Source organism: Magnolia sinica, chromosome 13, assembly GCF_029962835.1.
Source record: "Magnolia sinica isolate HGM2019 chromosome 13, MsV1, whole genome shotgun sequence".
Taxonomy (NCBI): domain Eukaryota; kingdom Viridiplantae; phylum Streptophyta; class Magnoliopsida; order Magnoliales; family Magnoliaceae; genus Magnolia; species Magnolia sinica.
Window position 1 is genome coordinate 56,202,881 of NC_080585.1, and position 20,081 is coordinate 56,222,961.

General features: G+C 40.8%; 1 long non-coding RNA gene across 1 annotated transcript; it reads right to left on the bottom strand.

Moving 5' to 3' along the window:
* Positions 1-18,045: 18,045 nt before the first annotated feature.
* Positions 18,046-18,534, bottom strand: LOC131224374 (uncharacterized). Its single transcript, XR_009160861.1, has 2 exons — positions 18,380-18,534; positions 18,046-18,265 (listed from the first exon to the last, which is right to left on the bottom strand). It is a non-coding gene; the product is annotated as an uncharacterized LOC131224374 (long non-coding RNA).
* Between the last annotated feature and the right edge of the window lie 1,547 nt (positions 18,535-20,081).

Here is a 20,081-nt window from a genome sequence, read left to right on the forward strand (position 1 = left end):
CATGGGCTAAGTGAGGCCAACCGACCAATGGTTTGGATCTCACTTGGGACCCTAAGATGTGGCCGATGGCCCATTTTGATCATCATGATCATTCCATGATGGGGCCATTCTCCATGGACCCCATTATGAGGTTTATTTTTCTTGTATACCTAGGGTCATCTAGACCGTCTATTTTAGTGGAGAAGGGATCCCCACCGTTGGATTTTGATTTAATGGGCTCATGTGTAATGGGACCTACTTGATGTATGAATTAGTGCAAGGGAGGGCTCATAGTGGCGGAGCCCTCCATCACGCGTGTCCCACTCTCTCCCTTTCTTTTTCATTTCTTTTCATGTGATGATGTGGTCGTGTGGCCCACCCGGATGGACCCCACCATAAGGCATGTGTTTGATCCAAGTGATCCATAGGTGGGGGCCCATTGTGCATTGGTGGCCCACCTGAGCAAGGCCCACCTTGAAAGCTTGTGGCATGGCCAAGTCGTCCATCGTCTCTGGACGCTGGACGTGGACTGAACCAAAGATAAGCTTAATTCAACAATGCTTTTGAGTGGACCACGAGTGTAGGCCCCACCTTGATGAATAGTTCTAATCCAAGCTATCCATCCCATTCTCCAGATTATTTTAGGCGTTGAGCCGAAAAATGGGGCCAATTTAACTTGGCCATAGCATAGTAAACAACGTATTTATCGTTGAAACACCCTCCAATGTTTCTATACATCGAAATATGCTCAATATTGGGCTTGTTTTGTTTGGCTCGAGCCATGGAGGGCCATTGGACGGAGTGGATTCTCAGACATGGGCCCCACATGTGAAAAACCGTGGGAAAATAAAAAATAAATAATAAAAAAGGATCATGCATTTCATTTAATCAAAATTATCATAATACATGAGATGCCTTACATGGATCATGACAGAAGATGCATATGAACTAATCTAAACAAATTTAAATACTAGAGCACACAACCTACTCTACCATACAACCAAACCTAGTAAGACCATACATAGAAACAAAAGAAACCAGCAATAAGGCATACTAAAAGACAACTACATATATGACTAGTCGTCAAAACCCGGCGATGGTGGGGGTGCACCCTTGTCCTGCACACAGCACAGGATAGTCCCCGGGGTGCCGTAGGGGTGTGGGGTCCACTTCGGTTCCCCCCGATTTGCGTCGTTTGGGCCCCCGACTCTGTTTGAGTCATTTCGGGCCCCATTTCGTGTATTTTCACGCTTTTCGGATTGTTTAGATGTGGAATGGGTAGAACTTTGGTCTATACCCATCGATTGACAGTCTAGAAAAGATTTAGGGTCCCTATGCATGATCACGGATGCATATGGGGACCGATTTCGATGGTCAGTTTCACCTGGCGGCGAAACTGGGAATCCTATGATCATTTCTACATTTTTTTGCCCCCCTCCTAAGTCAAAGTAAGTCAGTGTGCGTCGTGTGACCATAACCCAGGTCCAATTTAATCCAAATCATGCTCTGATACCAACTTGTAACGCTCTGAAAATTGGGGGTTGAGCAGAAGTTCAACTCCCGAGTTCCAACGTATCACCTATGCAACATGGATAATGATGATTAAATGTTGTCCATGTTAGTGCACTAAACATGAGTAGGATTATACCAAATCAGCATATCATACCCCAAAGACAGTTAAATTACGCAAGCGGAAGACCATGAAGTGGTGGTGCGTCTCCAGAGTATAATCATGTTCCATGTTAAACAATTACATGTATCGTTTCAAAATACAAAATATTAAAATGTATAAGTCTGTCTACATCATGAAATCCCTATAGCCCCGATGATCAGAATGCGGCCTACATGAACCCGCCAGAATACTACATATACGAGAACTCCTTGTCGTCATAAAAATCAAGTTCCGCTTCATAAGTTGCGCTATCATCTACGACTAAGACAGAGTCTGGTTGGTGTTTTAAAACACTGTCGCAGAGTGGGAGTGAGTGATCAACTCAGTGGAACTATAAGGCAAAGGTTAACATGTTATCAATTCAGTCAAGCAGTAATGATAAAGCAGTACAGCAATCATGTCCTAAGTACTCTTGTTAATACAAGAATGGTATGTGATAATGATGCATGCCCTCGCCTACACTCCCTCAGCGACTTCATCTCACGTTCGCGCATGGCATCCTCTCGAAACGTGTGCTTCCTCGCCAAAGCACATGCAATGCGGTGCATGATCGTGTTAGCCAATACTTAATTAGGTTTATTCATACAGCAGGATTGGGAAGCTAAGACACCTCCCTTTATATCATTTACCCAAACAATGATCCATCTAGGGTCGCCAGTCCTAGTTAATCGCATACAATAGGCAGTTCTAGGTCGCTACGGAGAGTCTCGTCACCATCAGCGCAGGCTTAGTTTATACTCGAGGTTACTACGGAAAGTCTAGTCACCTTAGCGTAGTCCTAGTGTATACTCGAGGTCACTACGGGCTCTTCATCTAATCATAGGCTGACAGCTTGAATACAGTGTCCCATACCACCGTATTTGGCTCACGAGTCTGGGTTGCTCATTGGACACTACAGGGAGGCTCGTCGACCCAGCGTAGGCCGACAGCACGACCACGGTGTCCCATACTACCATGCTCGGCTCATGAGTCTTAGTGGATCGAGGTACCAAGGTTAAACGGGTTTTCATCATTAAGTGGTACCTTAGATTCAAGCAGTTGCGTTCATACATGGTAAACATACAATAGGCAGATTGGGTTGCTTGACAAGCTCAATTGGTACGAGCGTACGTTGAATTGGTCGACATAGAGTGCGTAAGCACTCCGCGTGGCCCAACCACTGTCGGCAATCTCCGTACAACTCGGATTCCTCGAACATATCTGTGATGGCGAGATTAACTCAGCCACTCGATCGGGAGTTATTACCGATCGCCCGGACTATGTAGCAGTCCCAAACATACTTAAACATGATAAGAAAGCATATGTGATAGGCATATCAGCAATAAACAATTAATTCAAACAAGGGAACCACTTGAGCATTTTTATGAAGTACAAATAAACATGCTTTCACACCTATACATTTCATACGTAAATCACATCAAATAATCTAAGCTACACGAATGGATTTATACATATAGCTAAGGTAGTTTGAGAATCTTATCTCAATACCCATATAAAATACAATTTACTAAATATTTACTCATTCAGACATTTTTACAAACACTTAGACTTCACACTTCAACATATATGACTTATGTTAGTCATAACATGTATTAGGGCAAATCCTTTCACCAAGGAGTTGTCACCTATACAACAATCATATATCCACGACGGATAATCATGGCAAGCACGAGTCCAAATTCCATACTCATTCAAACATTTCAACAAACACTCAGACTACACACTTCAACATACATGACGTATGTTGGTAATAACATGTATTGGGGCAAATCCTTTCACCAAGGAGTTGTCACATATACAACAATCATATATCCACGACGGATAATCATGGCAAGCACGAGTCCAAATTCCATACTCATTCAAGTATTTCAACAAACACATGAATTACACTATATTCAACATAGTTCATATATATCTGTAAAGCGAGGGAAACATGTATCTAGCATGAGAAATGCAACCAGGTCAGTTATAAATCATTAACCGACATTGACAGCCTTGAAAACCATAACCTAAACATTTATAGTCCGTACCTTTCGCCGGTAAACTCGTAACGGATTCAGTTTGAACATTCTCGCATTATAAACTAGACTTTGGATACCTAATTAATAAAACGGGTTAGCTATTTCACCGATCTACATTTTGAATTCTTAAAACAGGTTACGGTTAGGGTTTCTTACCCAAGAACGGAATCAGAATCCCCAGTATGGCGACACTTAAGCGGTAGTTACGTACGTGGAGTAGTGGGATCGAATCCTAGGAACTAACTCACACTCGCTCTCTCACTTCTCCACTTTCTCGTTCACTTTCTCTCTCTTTTCTCTCTTAGGGTTTAGAATTCGTATGGAATGAAAGAGGGGTGGGTAAAGGCCCTTATATAGGCTCAGAACTAATGGGAATGGCCCCAGGGCCATGGTATACTTAGGTTATAGCCAAAGAGTGACAGTTTCGGTCCAATGGAGCACATCTGGATGCCCCTTTTATACATACAGTCGGACTTAAGCTCTCTGACATTATATCTAGGTCAGGTTAAGTTTTCGATTCGATCGGATTTACGGAACGACTGTAGAGGACCAGTTTTAGTTCAACAGTCATCACCACTCGATCAAGGCCATAAGTACACTGACCTGCGTATAAAATTTTTTCTGATCCGAGGGTTTATTTGAGTCAGATTCTGACGGTCTAAAACCTTAGAATTGGCCCGTAAGAGAATGGTCCAGTTTACTTAAATCTGAGTACATTTTCTAAAGATATTCGCGTTTCTCACACACTTCGTTCCAGGCTAAAGTTATGCGTTTCTGGATACTATCTAAACTTGATTTCCGAGATGGTCGTCAAGCCCGGTAAGGTGGTCATATTCATGTAGTCTCATGGTAATCAGACTTTCAATGCATGGTCCAGGTCCGATAGGAGTTTCGTGATGCTCCTGAGAGCAATTGAGTTTTGAAATGGATCTTAAATTTTTAGGTAATGTAGCGTTAGCGATTCTGCTAGTTTTGGGTCTCGGGGTTCACATTTAAAGTAGTTGGAGCTAATTTTATAGATAATCTAGTTTAACACTTAGTTAATTCTCGTCTAATTTCTAAAGGATTTGGTCCTTAGTGATTTCTGCCTGAGGTGGTACTCAGGTCTTTGTACGAATTTTTTCGAGACGTTACAGCTAATGTCCCACCTTCATTTGGAGGTTGGCAACATCCTTGGCACTATTAAATGACACAAGGTTAGCAGCATGTAAGACCCCGTCTATTCCGTACGACTTTCTATATTTATGTACATGATAATTTACGCCTTTAACTAAACCTGGACTGGCCGTTCATAGTACATACCCGACTGACCGGGACCCCAAGACCTCGAAACCTATCTCATATCGACCGCCCCGTCGCCGTGATCGTGGAGGTACCACCCGTGCGTCTATACGATACTCCGTTAGTGAGATACGTCGTGAAGAATAATAAGTGTATCATGTGCGCATGGCACCATGTATTTCATTCCACACATGGGCACAACACATGTCATGCACACATGTACATGCCACACATGGGTGAGAGAATCTCTACCCATGTGTGTGATGTCACATACCCATACCTCTTCTCTCTCATGTGCATGAAAAGTCAACCTTTCTCCATGCCATACACTATGCATGACATCACCACACCATGCCATCCCATGCTCCTTTAATCCACCATTAATTACAAAGCATGAATTAAGTACCATAATCCTAGCCTAAACTAATATTAATCACATTAGCTTAACTTAACCAAAATTTTATCCATTTCTTTATAAATACCCCTCCATCCCTTAGCATTTCACCATTTTCCATAAGAGAGAGAGAGAGAGAGAGAGAGAGAGAGAGAGAGAGGAGTGATCTTGGTGGGCCATCAACTCCATCAATCCCATCCCTTCCATCCATCTCCACCATCCATCTAATTCATCAAGGTGAGTACACCCACCCTACTCATTCTTATTTTGTCTTTGTTGTGTTTTTGTATGGTGGAAATGATGTTGATGATAATGATGTGATCAATGGTGTGGATATGTAGGAGAGTACATATAAAAAGATGATAAAAAAATGGTGATGATATGATGATAATGGTGTGTTTAATGGTGTGGATTCATGGAAAAATATATATATGAAAAGAATAATAATAGAAATATATATATATATATATATATATATATATATATATATATATATATATATATATTTTGGTGGGACCCATTGATTGTGGGCCACACTAGAATTTTGTAGGCCATCCAAATCATCCAAAGTGTGGCCCATTGTGTTGGCCAAACACACACACTCGCCCATGCACACACGTGCACACAACACAAAAACAAACAAAAAAAATAATAAATAAATAAAGAATACACTGCAGCGTCCTCTGGATGCCGAAGCAGGCAGTGCCTGGCTGCTTAAATAAAGGGGTTTGGACTGTGGGTCCACAGCAGGCCCCACCCATGATGTATGTATCAAATCCATGCCGTCCATTCAATTTTTCAGATCATTTTAGGCGTTGAGCCAAAATATGAAGCCAATCTAGTTCTCTGGCAGGCCACACCATCAAAAATCATATGAAAACATGCTAAAACATATAAAAGTACTTTCTGGGGGCCCACCTGAAATTTTGATATATCTGAAACTTGGAATGACCCCTTAACCTAGTGGAACACACGCAATAGACGGACTGGATCGTCCCGTTGTGGGCCCCAAATATGAAAAACAAAAAAAAAATGCAAAACAAGCGTCTGACGCTGGAAAGAGGTGGGCCCCACCATGATGTGTGTCGAACATCAGTCCCATGTATTTGATGGGTCCCGTTTAAAAATGGGTCACCCCAAAATTTTAGCCATACACGGAACTCAAGTGGCCCACACCATCAAAAATCATGTAAAGACATGCTAAAGTATACAGAAGTACTTGTTGGGGCCCACCTGAAACTTTCATGCATCTGAAACTTGGACTGACCCCTCTACCAAGTGAGACACACACAATGGATGGACTGGATCTCTCAAGTGACCCACCTTGATGAGAAAATATACAAATAATAATAATAATAATATCAAAATAAAATAATGGTGTGAGGAAGTGACGTCCACATTTGGGGTAAAATTTTGTGGGCCGATCATGGCCATACCACAATGTATGTGCTAAATCCACACCATTCATCCATCTTACTAGCACCATTTATTGTATGGTCCCAAAAATCAGGCCGATTAGAAGTTCATGTAGGCCATGCCACTTGGACAGTGGAAATTGTACACAAAATACTTAGATTTTTCTGGGGCCCACCTTGGTGATGAAAGGTATATCTGGGCCATTCATTCACTCCTTCAGACCATTTTAAGTCATGAGTAAAAGAATGAGGCAGATCCACAACTTAGGTGGACCACACTATAAGAAACAGTGGGAATAAAATTCCCTACTATTAAATCATTTGAGTTCTACTGTGATGTGTGACTGCCACCAAAGTTGAGTCAGCCATTAGATCATGGAGCCAACTCGTTACATGTATTTTACATCCCAGTCGTCCATCATTTAGACCATCCATGTGTTATAAGTCCCACTCGACGTATGTACCTTATATCCATGTCATTCATCTAGTGGGTGGTATCAGCTATGATGTTGTTTGTTATATGAACTGTTCATGGGGTGAACCCCACCATGTCAATGAGACCCACAATTATACAAAATATAATAATAATAATAAGGAAAGGGAATTGCATGCTTACCAATGAAAGCTTCCTTGGACATAATGTGATGCATGTGAAGCCCACCTAGGTGCATGTGTTGTATACCCACACTGCCTATGTATTTTCCAGTCACTTAGGAAGTGAGCCCACCTCTTGCCCGTGGACACAAGATGAAGTAGAACTCAATTTTAGGTGGGCCAGGCCATGCTACAAGTAGAAACAGTGTAATAACCATTAGAAATTCTTAGGCTCTAGTATGCCCTTATATGCTGGGATGCTTCCTTGCCATGACTCCACTTTGTAGTATGATGTAGATCTATGCCTTTCATTGTTTTATCCTCATCATTTTAGGGTATGGTTCCATAGACTAGTCAGATCCAAATCTCATGCCACGGGAGCAATATTGATCACTTGTCCACCGTTAAATATTTCCTAGAGTTACAGTAATGTTTGTGAGAAATCTATCCATCTATTCCTTTTAATCGATCATGGACCACCTAATATACATGTTTTACCAGCCATTCATCTATTTTGATTAGATCATTTTAGAGTGTGGGGCTGCCTATATATTTACGGCAATCTAAGTCGTTTTCATGGTGCCTATTGTAATAGTTATTCCTCATTTAGTCCGCCAGTTGGTAGGAATCATGTGGATCACTACACTATAGGAATTTGGGATCTTGGGTGGCCCAACTAGTAGTGTGGATTGGTGGAAGTTGTGTGGACCACCACATGAGAGTGCTTGATTTTCTATAGCCCACCTAACTGTATGAAAATTGGGGCAATCGTGTGACTACTTGTTTAAGTAGATTTATGATTGTTGTGGCCATTAACCATATGATCACTGACGGGATGAGTGATAACTAGATTTGATAAAATGGTGCTAAATATGTAGCTCATAAATCTTGTGATCATGCGTGACGTGGATAGCCGTAAATCATGTGGGTATGTGGGGAATGTGTAGCCCAACCATATGATCAAGTAGTGCTTTGGTGACTACTAAACTATGTGAAATTGTGGTACTGGCCGCCCGACTACGTGAAAATTTAGTAAAGCGATTGTCCCATTATGCGAAATATGGTATAATAATAATAATAATAAGTAACCATCTCACCTTAAGTCCCTTATTATGACAAGTAGAGTGACATTTGTGTGGCCACTCAACCATACGGACTTCTGATAATGGAGTGGCCATAAGACCATGTGGGCATATGAGAAATTGTGTGATTACTCAGACTCATGGACTATGCCGATGGTGTAACTTCCTGGGTACATGAACTTAGGACTTGTGACAGATTGATCATAGGCCCATTGAGATATATTTCCGGCCCATATGATGAGGCTCATTGTGATGTATTTGTGGCCCATGTGTAGGGCCCACCTATTGTGTATTTGAAACCCATGGGTCGTGAAGCCTGATGTGGTGTATTCATGGCCAATAAGCCGAGGCTCATTGCGAATTGTAGTGCACTATTATACAGCCCAATGTGATGTATATGCGGCCCATGAGTGAGGCCCAATGCGATGAATGTGCGACCCTTATGTGAGACCCAAAGCGATGTATCTGAGGACCGATGTGATGTGTGATTTCACCATGATGTATGTATTGATGTTTATGTGGGCCATTCCTTGGGGGCAATGTTGGTTAAATGTCCACATTGTCAAAGCCGATTGTTGAGGCCGGTTATTGATACTGATTATGAGTATGTGACAGCATAGCATCATTATACATGCCCATACGCATCATCTGCATGTTTGTTATGAGATGTGGTTGACCATTGCATATGTCATTGGGCAGATTGTTATGAGACTCCCCGATAGGCGGAGGTTATCTCACATGAGTGCACGGTATGCACAGGATTGATGCATGACTGTATTGTATGACTCATGCATCTTGCATTGTGTGCCCTAGCGACATCAGGGTCGTAGCCTCCATAGGCATATCGTGGATGGCCAGATGGGACACCGAAAATGTTTGGTTCTACCATACGGGCGCCATAGATGTCCTTGGGTGAAAATTCATAAACCTCCGAGGCCAGGAGACGCCCCAACGTCGAGACTGAATGGATACATGAGCGCCCGAGTGCCGAATACCAGGAGGTCGCATCTCCCACTGTGTCGTGGTCGGTTGGGAGGGGGTGTGGCCTTACCCGCCCGAGGGTGGGAGGCATTACTAGGCTGAGTTTGACTAGCTCGTGAATGGGTCCGCTATCGACGTGCCGGATAGGTATTGACAGACTATTGGCCAAGCAGATAGTGAGGTTTCTTACGCTCACTTGGACTGTGCTGCTGGGAGAGAGACAGTGCCATTTGGAGTGTACTAAACCCCGGTGATGATCCCAGAGATGAACTGTACTGATATGTGGACTTATTGAGCAGGAGTTGCATACTCATTCATTCATTCATTCACGATCCACTCGGGCTGGTGGTGCGCAACTATTTGTTACGTGTACCTTCGCAATGGCCAGGATTTCGGTTGGGGCGCGCGACTAACCTGAGATCAGGAGTTTACCACATTGAGTCTGACTATCCAAATTAGGTATGAGACTAGTTTGGATAGAAGTCCTTTGTGATAGACCCCATAGTCTGCGATACTACGTACTATCATCCCGACTTCAAACTAGCATAGTCATTTCATTCGCACCACATATTGCATTACATTAGTAACATTTAGCATTTCAGGTTACTATGTTTCAGTATTTAGATACGGCTGACGGTATTCGTGAACTCATCCGGAACTGTATATTGCATTGCATCCTCGACATCTGATATTTGGCTCTTTATAACTCTTCATTTGCATAGCTGATTTATATTGCGTACTCTGATATTGTATGACTCATGGACTTGTCAGTATTTTCGATATTGTATAATTATGGCATGACAATATGATGATGATGATGTGATTACGGATGCATGTAATATGGTTATGGCTGTGGTATGATTTTCTTGTAGCATATTTATCTTGCTTGCATGTAGGACACACTGCACACACGTGTGTACTCACTAGGCTTTTTGCCTAAGCTTCTTATTTCTCCTTTTTTTAAGGCTGAAGTAGTTTGGAAGACTTTGCTTTCTCGATGCATTGCATCTATTTTTCGATTTGGCAATGTTGACGTTGTGTACCTTTTAGAAAGCACTTGTAACCATCAGGATTTCTATTAGAGAGTGTAGCTTGGTAATTTGATCATGGATCTTTATGCTTAGGTATTATTATATATGTATATACCAAAAAAAAAATTCAGTCAAAAATCTTCTTTGTGGTGCGCCGAACTCGGGACTTGATGTATGGAAGTCGAGTGCTGGGTTCGGGGCATCACGGAAGTTATCTGACACAAGGTTAGTAACATCCTTCATATAAATAGGGCAACCCATGGTGCAAAAAGAACACCAATTGGATGATTATAAACATTCAATTAATATATAGCATGGAATGAATAAAAGAGGCCCGGTAGCGGTGTTGCTGCATTTTCTTTTCTTGGAGGTAGGTTGTTATAGTTCCTCAATTGCATATTTTGGGCTATCTGGAGTTGTATAATGTGAGGCCTGGTATTGTTGATCTATTGGTGATGATCTATGGGGGTTCTGAATGGATGGCGGTCAGTGTTATTGTCAATTGGGTTACATCTTATGATCTAGATCTCTTTTGGATCATGATGGTCAAATATCAAACATCAAGTAGAAAGAGAAATACTAGTCCCCACCACTACCTCCCCAAAAGAATCACCTCAATTCAAGAGGAAACAAGTTGCACCTATTACTAGAGTGGAAGAGGATGACATATTGTGGGGTATTGATTATGAGGTTCCTGGCAAAGGCTTGAACCAAAGTCCTATTTTAGAAGACATGGAAAACCCATTTTAAAAGAAGCGCTGAAATCAGCCAATACGCGTGGCTAGCTCAAATCTCACTAAGGTCTCTCTCATCAATATTTTGTTCAGAGCTAATACCTATGAACTTTAGTCATACTTCTTTATTCTAATGAAGCATAAATTTATAAAAAGAATTTAATAATTGATTTTTTATCTTTGTAGTTCTCTTGATCTTATTACTGGTCCAAGCAGTTGCATTAAATCAACATGTGACAGATCTTCTTAATAGGTCTTTTCATCACTCGATGGTCATGGTAAGAGAACACCATCCACTTTTGAACTTTTCCTGCTACCTATTTACCTTACTGGAATTGTACCTTGCATTGGGCAAAGCTCAGGTTTAAAATTCAAGCCTGTTTTTTAATCGGGCTTGGTTTGGCCTATTGGCCTGGCCCATTAGGGTTTGGAAGTGTTATAGCCATGCATTAAACTGTAAGTCCAGAGGTCTTGCTGATTATATAAACCCCAGTCCAAACATTAGATTCTACACCAAAATTTAGGCGTAAGGCCCAAAAATCTATATGTGCTTCAAATGGGCCACACCAAGGGTAATGATTTGAAGAGTGGACGTGGACAATGTTTCCAATCATGTGGTCTACTTGAATCATAGCTGAGGCTGAGTTTTGAGCCCTATTCCTAAGATGGGGTAATGCACCCGGTAGTCGGGATGGATTTTGACCATGGGCCCTAGCCTCCAATGATAATTACTAAATTAATTAATTGGGTGGGGTAGCTTATTAAAAAACTTTTTAAAAAAGGTACCCAAATATAGTAGTAATAAGGTATCTTGTAAAATTCTCTTTCAAGCTTGTGCGTGGTATATAATATGGGTTGGCCCGTCGGGCTTTCGGGCTTGGCTAACCGTCGGCCATACTTGGACTATGGTATCAGGCCCGAGGATTGGGCTTGGACTTAATATGCAGGCCCTTTTTCAATTGGGCTGGGCATGACTGTGTACAACCTATCCCTTAATGTATCCTGACCCACCTATGACTATTGGAAGGGCAATCTTGTAATAAAGAAAGGTGTCGTGTGGGTGGGCTCCAAATTGGTATTTATGTTAAATCCACCCCTACCATCAGATGCATCATCCTATTTTAAGTCCAAGAATTTAAATACTCCATCCATTATTTACGTAGACCACAATTATTTCATACATGACAGCTTTCACCTTACAAACTGTTTCTTTTGATGTAGCCCACCTAAATTATATATTTGACTGAATTTTGGGTCTCGGTTAAGTTTTGGTCTGGCATCTAATGGCTAGAGTGGATTTTATATAATCATCACGGTGAGTTCTATAAAAATTAAGGGTATACATCCCTCCCAACTCTTTCTGTTGGTGTGCCCCCACCTTAATTACAAGTCAGCCTAGTTTTTTGGTTCTATGATTAATGTGAGACTACACATCTAATAGTTTGAATGGATCTCACATATACATTACTATGGGCCCCCTCAAAATCAATATCATCATGATAAAATTCATTTTTGAAGGTGTAAGTCCAACCAGTTGGACCACAGTAACGGTAACTTCTAATTTATTTAGCCAATGGGACCTGCAAGCCATTCAATAGACTGAACTATAGTGAGCTTGGACCTCCAAGCCATTCAATAGACTAAACCCCTAGTGGGAAACATTTGTCATGAAAATCATACCTATCCACTTATCAAGTAGCCAAACTTTTATCTTACTATTTATCAATTGCTATGATGTTTACACTAGTTGATCCTCATGGTGGGACCAATTGTAATGCTTGGTAGCAAAGGGGACGGGACAACCCTCACCCTCATTCACAATTCAAGTGGGCCACACAATTAGAAATAATGTATAGGGAAACCCTTACCCTCCCAGTTGTTGACCTTGTTATGGACCAACTGAATCATGGATGGGCCTGATATTTGGGTTGTAGGCCTAAATTTTGGTGCGATGTCTGATGGATGGAGAGGATTTCATACAATCATATATGGTAGTGAACCCATATGTGATATGGGCCGCTCATCCATGTGACTATTATGATCATTCCCTCCTGGCTCTAAAATTAGTGGGCTGCACAAGTAAATAAAAATGCAAAACGTGGAACTCATTTTTTTCCTTATTCATTTGTATCATACACGTGGTCCAGCAATGTGTGGACCAGCCTGATTTTTTTGGTCCAGGGACCAAGGGGGGCAATCATAGCAATTTTGTTTGATCAGTGTGGAGACCTTGATATGTGGAATCCAAACCGTGCATCCCTAGAATCTTCCCACCCCAAAACTCTGGTGGGACATACCACATGGAGGAGTCAAGCCTACAACCTATATATTCATGTGGTGTGACCCGCCTTAGTTTTGGTATGTTCCATTGTCCTAGCGGTGTGCATATGATGAGTGGGTTAGATGGCATATAGACTACCCAAGAATGGGGAAGATTCAAATTTTCAATGGAACACACCGCTGGATGTGGTGGAAAGAAATGTCCACCGTTGAACCGTTCTTAGGGCCACAGTAATGTTCATCCTGTGGCAGTTGGGTCTATGTACAAGATACATATTTAAAAAAGAAGAGAAAATGAAATAAACTAAATAAAGTTGATCCAAATTTTAGGTGGGCCACACCTCTCGAAACAATGATAATTGAACGTTTACAATTGAAAACCTCTTATGGGCCTGTAATGATGCATTTGTTCTATCCTGGCCATCCATCATGATCACCATATTGTAATTAAGGTAGAAAAAATGGAAAAAAGAAAGAAAGAGAAAAAGGGCTGATCGAAACCAAAGGCAGGCCGCACCACACTACGTGATATCAGGGAAATTGAACTCGTGCTGTAGAAAACTTCTTTTAGGTCTACCATAACATATCTGTTCTATCCAGACCATTCATCATGACCACTAGATCATTTAAAGCCATGGAATCACAAATGAAGCCAATCCAAATCTGGGATTTACCGTACCCTATGAAACATTGTGAATTGAAATGTCCACTTTAAAAACTTCTTAGGACCGGCTATGGTGGATCTCCACTCCCATATTACATTCATTTTACAGATCAACCTAGAATTTAGGGATCAGCCTAGGTTGACTGGCTGTGCAAGTCAATTGACCCAACCTACATTTGAGGTGGGTTTTGACCAATCTAATTGAGTAATGGGTCGGATTTATGGTAGAAATATGGCCATTTAAGTAAATGGGTCGGGCTTGGTTTGAACCCCACCTACTACATAGGTTATTAATGGGTTGTGCTAGATGATCTAGGTTATTAATAGGTCTTTAACCTGACCCAAAACAAAATGGAAAAAAGTTGGATAAATCTATTGTCTAGACCAAGACCACAAACTCTCTTACATATGAATGGTATAAGAAACCACATTTCTTTAACTAGAATAATCAATGTTTATTAAATATAATTTTACTATTAAAACTAATTCGACCACCCACTACAACAAAACTCTGCTTGTACCCGATACAAACCGGATGAGATTGGATTTTTAACTTGGTCCAAACCCAACTTGCTTTCTTAATGGGTTCAAAAAAAGGGACCCAGACCACTCATAATCATGGCAGGTGCACCGGGAACCTGCAGATACATAATCAATTAACTAGGTGAAGAAGGGCATGTATGCTAATGTGGCACATGTTTGACATCCGGGCCATTTAACAGGTGCGGCATTTATGTACATGGCTGCAAAAATTCATACTAGCACACTCATAAGACGGGTGATCTCCACTGATGAGGTGATTGGTTCTATTTATTGGCCAGGGCATCTTCACAGACAGACCCATCTAACTATTGGTCAGATTTCTGGCACATGTTCCATTGTGACAAGTGTGTTATAGTTTTCCTTCATTTTCTTAAATCTCAGATTTTATATATTGGGACCATTGTTCGATTTTATTAGTTTGTATTCCTTATGATTCCAAAGTAGCATTTTAGTTTGATGAACTCTGTAGGGAAGTATTAACAAATTAAACTCTTTCAAAGGGTTACTCGTATTAGTAGTATTTGATGAACCATCAAAGAGGTTAACCTCGCATTGGTAACTATTAAATGAACCATCCCATGTATGATTACTCAAAAAGGGCTGGGAACATTGTTAATATCCCATGAAGGTGGCGAGAAAATGCCATATATTGATGGATAGATCTCAAGTCCAGCCAACTGATTGGGTCACAATATACTAAAAACACTGAGTGTATGTAACATTGAACCCTTTCAATAGATTGGCCCACCATGAGGATTAACTAATGAAAACATTACTCTTTGAAGTGGTAACACCACAAAATTTTTAGCCATTGAGAAATCCATCACGTTCATCTTAGGTGTTTTCAATTCATCCCAAACGGGATGACCTTATAAACGGTTTGGATGTCATATAAACATCAAGGTGAAGCCCAGGCAGGCTTCAAGGGTAGGCATTTCTTTCCCCCCTATTTCCCATGCATGGCCCCCTTGAGTTTTGGATCCGCCTCGTCTTTGGCCGCATGTCCTAAAATGAGCTCACAAAATGAATTTCTGACAAACATCATGGTGGGCCCTCCTAGCATCCGAGAAATCCGTGTCCAAATCACAAGCTTACATTGATACAATGGATTGCTGGGGGTAAGATGAAAAGGTTAAACTGCCCCTGTCTGAATTTTTTATTTTTTTTTAAATGTCCATCTGCTTGTTTGTTGAGCTGGTAGAGGCAAACGTGCTGTGTGAATGATCCAGGTTTCAATCCCCATGCGTCTTTCCTTGTAAAACTTACTGCTTGGAGACATCCAAGCTACTAAAAAACAACAGAGGAATTCAAACATCTCTATGTTAGCCACAACTCATTTATGCAAGTCTTCATTACTAGTTCCATGCAGAAAAGTACACCATAATATAAAAATAATAATAAATAAATAAAGGTTCAGCCTATTGCATCTACAGCTGACAGGAGATGCATCAGCAATGAACCACAAGTCTCCCCCGGTGGATGGTCCAAATCCATCCAACCGAGCACCCATTTTGTGAACCATTAGTTGTAAAAACAAAAAAGTAATTGTCCATTTTCTGTGCACAATAAATGTTGAAAATTAGTGGTTTTTTGAAAAATAAATAGAGAAAATTTCAAATTTTCAAAATTTCGGCTGCCAAAACGATTTTTCAAAAATTTCAAATCCAAAAGTGCGGTGTGTGCTTTGTCCCACAACGAAAATGGATGAAATCCTTTTATGGTTTATATGTGGACTTATAAAGAGTATTCTTACTTGGAGTTTTTGGAGCAGGTGATACTTGGGTTGCGTTCGCACTGGAACACACGCATGCACACACACGCGTGCGCTTGGGCTTGGGCTCGGGTACAGGCACGGGTGTGGGCGAGGGCATGGGCAGTGAGGTAGTGTGGCTGTAGTGGCGCTAGATGGCGCACTTTGCACTTCCCTTGTGACCTTACGCGAACCGGCGCGAGACGGTGCGATGGGTCTGGTAAAAGCCTTAGAGCGGTGTGGATTTGAAAATCTGAAATGAGCCTAGGTTTTATAGGTGACTGAAAATGGTTAGATCTTAAATCTGAAATCTCCAGCCGTTTTTAAAAATGGATAGCTATCTTAAAAGCCACAACGGTTCGAAAACAGATGGGCCAGGATGATCCAACGGTCAAATTTTCTAATCTAACGACCAGAAACGTCTAAGATTAATGGATAACGGCCAAAAACGTTTTTCAAATGTTCTAGATCATTAAATACCACACAGCAATGGTGCTATACCCGATGCCTATATAAACTGGACCATTCCAGTCCGATTTCATCATCTCAACACACCTCTCTCCCATTAAATTAGATACAAAGCAAATCTCCAATATAGAATACTTTGATCATCTCTACCGTGTAAGTCTGTCAGAAGAGATCTGCTACGTTAAATTTGTTCCACAGTAGACCTATCATGATTGCTGCACGCTGGATCCAAATAAGGCTTGTCTTATCTTGGAAGCAATTCGCCTGTAACCCATCAGCAGTTGATAAGGGGGCGAATCACGCTTTAAGGATAGCATATATTATACTTGATTTAGCCTAGTGAAATATTTTTTCAATTTAATTTAATTTTTTCATTGTTTATTCCCAACAATAAAGAGATGAGGGGTTAATCCTAGCAAGAATGGATTGCCTCGCATCACCATTGGTGAGGGAAACATAATTAGAAAGAAAGGAATAATCATCTCGGAAGAAAAAAAATTTAGAGAAAATTTTTGTAGAGAATTAAAAATTGCATTATGGAGGAAAAATCGGTGTAGGCTCCCTGGAGCCCAGGGTATGGGCTCCCTTCTCTCTCTCTCTCTCTCTCTCTCTCTCTCTCTCTCTCTCTCAGAGCTTGCCTCTTTTTGTTGCATCTCTTTCGGATTTTTTTCCCCAAGTAATAAGAGAGTCATTCCTTGCTCCCATTCCTCACTTGCTCCCCCACAAAAAAGAAAAATGCATAGATAGGAGGGGGAGAGTATCACAATAATTTGTTGTATCAGGAAGTCTTTCCCTCTAGTCTAATGTTCTTTTGATTGCAATAAAATTTCAAGACCTTCTGTAAATAACTAAACAAATATAACTGCTTTCCATCTTCACAGTAGTACCAGGAGTTCCTATATGTTGGAAGGACCCATACCATCCATATTAGAGATTTCTTGAGACCATAGATTTTTTTTAACACATACTTACACCCCAACACACACTCACCATAGTAGGTACTTGAACCCATGACCTTGTGTTGAAATTCTTGTGACTCTACCACCGAGGCATGAGTAAGGACCCGGAAGAGTTGCATTAAATTCCCAATACAAAGTCACCTCCATATTTCTTTCCACAAAATAAAAATAAATAAAAATCCAAATGTCAATACAAATTGTCCTTGAAGTTTTCTGATCCATAGATGTAATAATTATTTTACACATTTGAAAGGCAATGCTGCTCCCATAAGATACAAGAACATCAATATTCCAGTTTAGTAAAATGAAAAAGAGAAAGCATGAAGCACCTTCATCACATGCAAAGACCTTCATCGGCTATAAACATGGTCAGGGTACATCCCTAAATAACATTATCTTTAAATCAACCACCATTATCTGTAGAGAGAACAACATGCCAACAGACCCACCGACTTTATAACATACAACTTGACTTAAGATACATTGAATTGAAAACAGGATGTGTTGCGCAATTTCTGGTGCAGCCGATACCTGATTAGAAAGATTTGTCTGATTTGAGTTATGAGATATATGCCTTAACTAGCACTGTATAGTTGCAAATCAGACCTGTTCTTGGACAGGTAATCTTGCCATCATTTTTCTTGGCCATTTCTTCGAGAGCCTGCCACATGATCATAAGAGACATGTTAGACCAGACAATCATGTCATATTCATTGTTGCTGCCAGATGTCTTAAATCTATTTGGAGGGTTCGATGTCATCAAACCAACTTCGATGTCATCGAAGCCAGTCGATGACATCGAAGCAAACTCGATGAAATTGAATTTTTCCACCGTTTTCAGCCCCGATTGCTGGACAGTTTTGGTCCTTATTTGATGACATCAAATTAGGTTCGATGTCATCGAAGGTTTACACAAATTTTTTGCAGAAACGCAGATTTTGCAATTTTTTATTTCCTATTCTGATTCTACTTCTTTCTAAAACTATATATAAAGGGTTGTATAGGGACTGGGAGGGTATTCTAAGAGGTTCTAAGTATTTCCAAAATGGTCCTATGGTTTCAAGGGGTGGAGAAAAGGTGAGGTTTAAGGATTGCTCAAGCCGGGTAAGTCCTCTCTCTTTGTAATCCATGCTTTCATAGTGGAATTTTCTGTCGCTTTGTGCCGTGGTTTTTTCCCTCAAGGGCTTTCCACATTAAATCTCTGTGTTTCTTGTGATGGCTTGGTGCTCTTGGATTGTTATCCTAGATTTAGATCTATGTGATTCCAGAGCTCAAATCCCAACAAATGGTATCAGAGCAATTGTTGGAGCACAGATCTGAATCTGCAGGATTAGCAATAATGGGAAGTACCATGTATGATATTGAGAAGTACTTAGGGAAAAATAATTTTGAGTCATGAAAGATCAAGATGATCAGTTCCTTAACCAAGCAAGGCAAAGATGGTGCTCTTGAGGCAAGAAAGTCTAGTATGACTGATGATAAATTGAATACTCTTGATAAGAAGGCCTTATCCTCAATCCATTTGTCTCGCAGATGAGGTTCTCTATAATGTTTTGAGGAAGAAAACTGCGGCTAGTTTATGAGCGAAGTTAGAAGATATCTATGCGAAATTTTTTTCTGAAAATCGCCTACACTTGAAGCGTCAGTGGTATAACTTCAAGATGGTAGAGGGTGGAGATCTGGAGGCTCACATCAGCAACTTTAATAAATTAGTTTGCAAATTGCTAAATATGGAGGAAGTGATGAAAGATGAGGAACAAGCATGTATGTTGTTGAATTCTCTTTCGGTGTCGTATGAGTCATTTAAGGACACAATGTGCTCTACGAATAAAAACATGAGTGTTGACATCGTTATCTCAACCCTTCAAGGGAAGGCTATGAGAAAGCTTAATGGCGACATAGGGACATCTTCTGATGCACTGATAACGAGAGGCAGAAATTCTAAGCGAGATACAGGATCTTCAAGACATATATCCAAATCCAAGGGCAAGGGCAAAAGAAAACTAAAGTGTTGGAACTGTGGGATGTCTGGACATATGAAGAAGGATTGTAACAATCCTAAAACAAAGAAAGAAAATTCAGCGGCTTCTTCCAAGGAGGCCAATGTTATCACATCTCATGAAGAGACAAGTGGTGGTGATGTATTATCTGTGTCCATGATCGGACACTTGCACGACAATCATGGAGATGAGTGGATCCTGAACATAAGAGCGTCATATCACATTATTCCTCA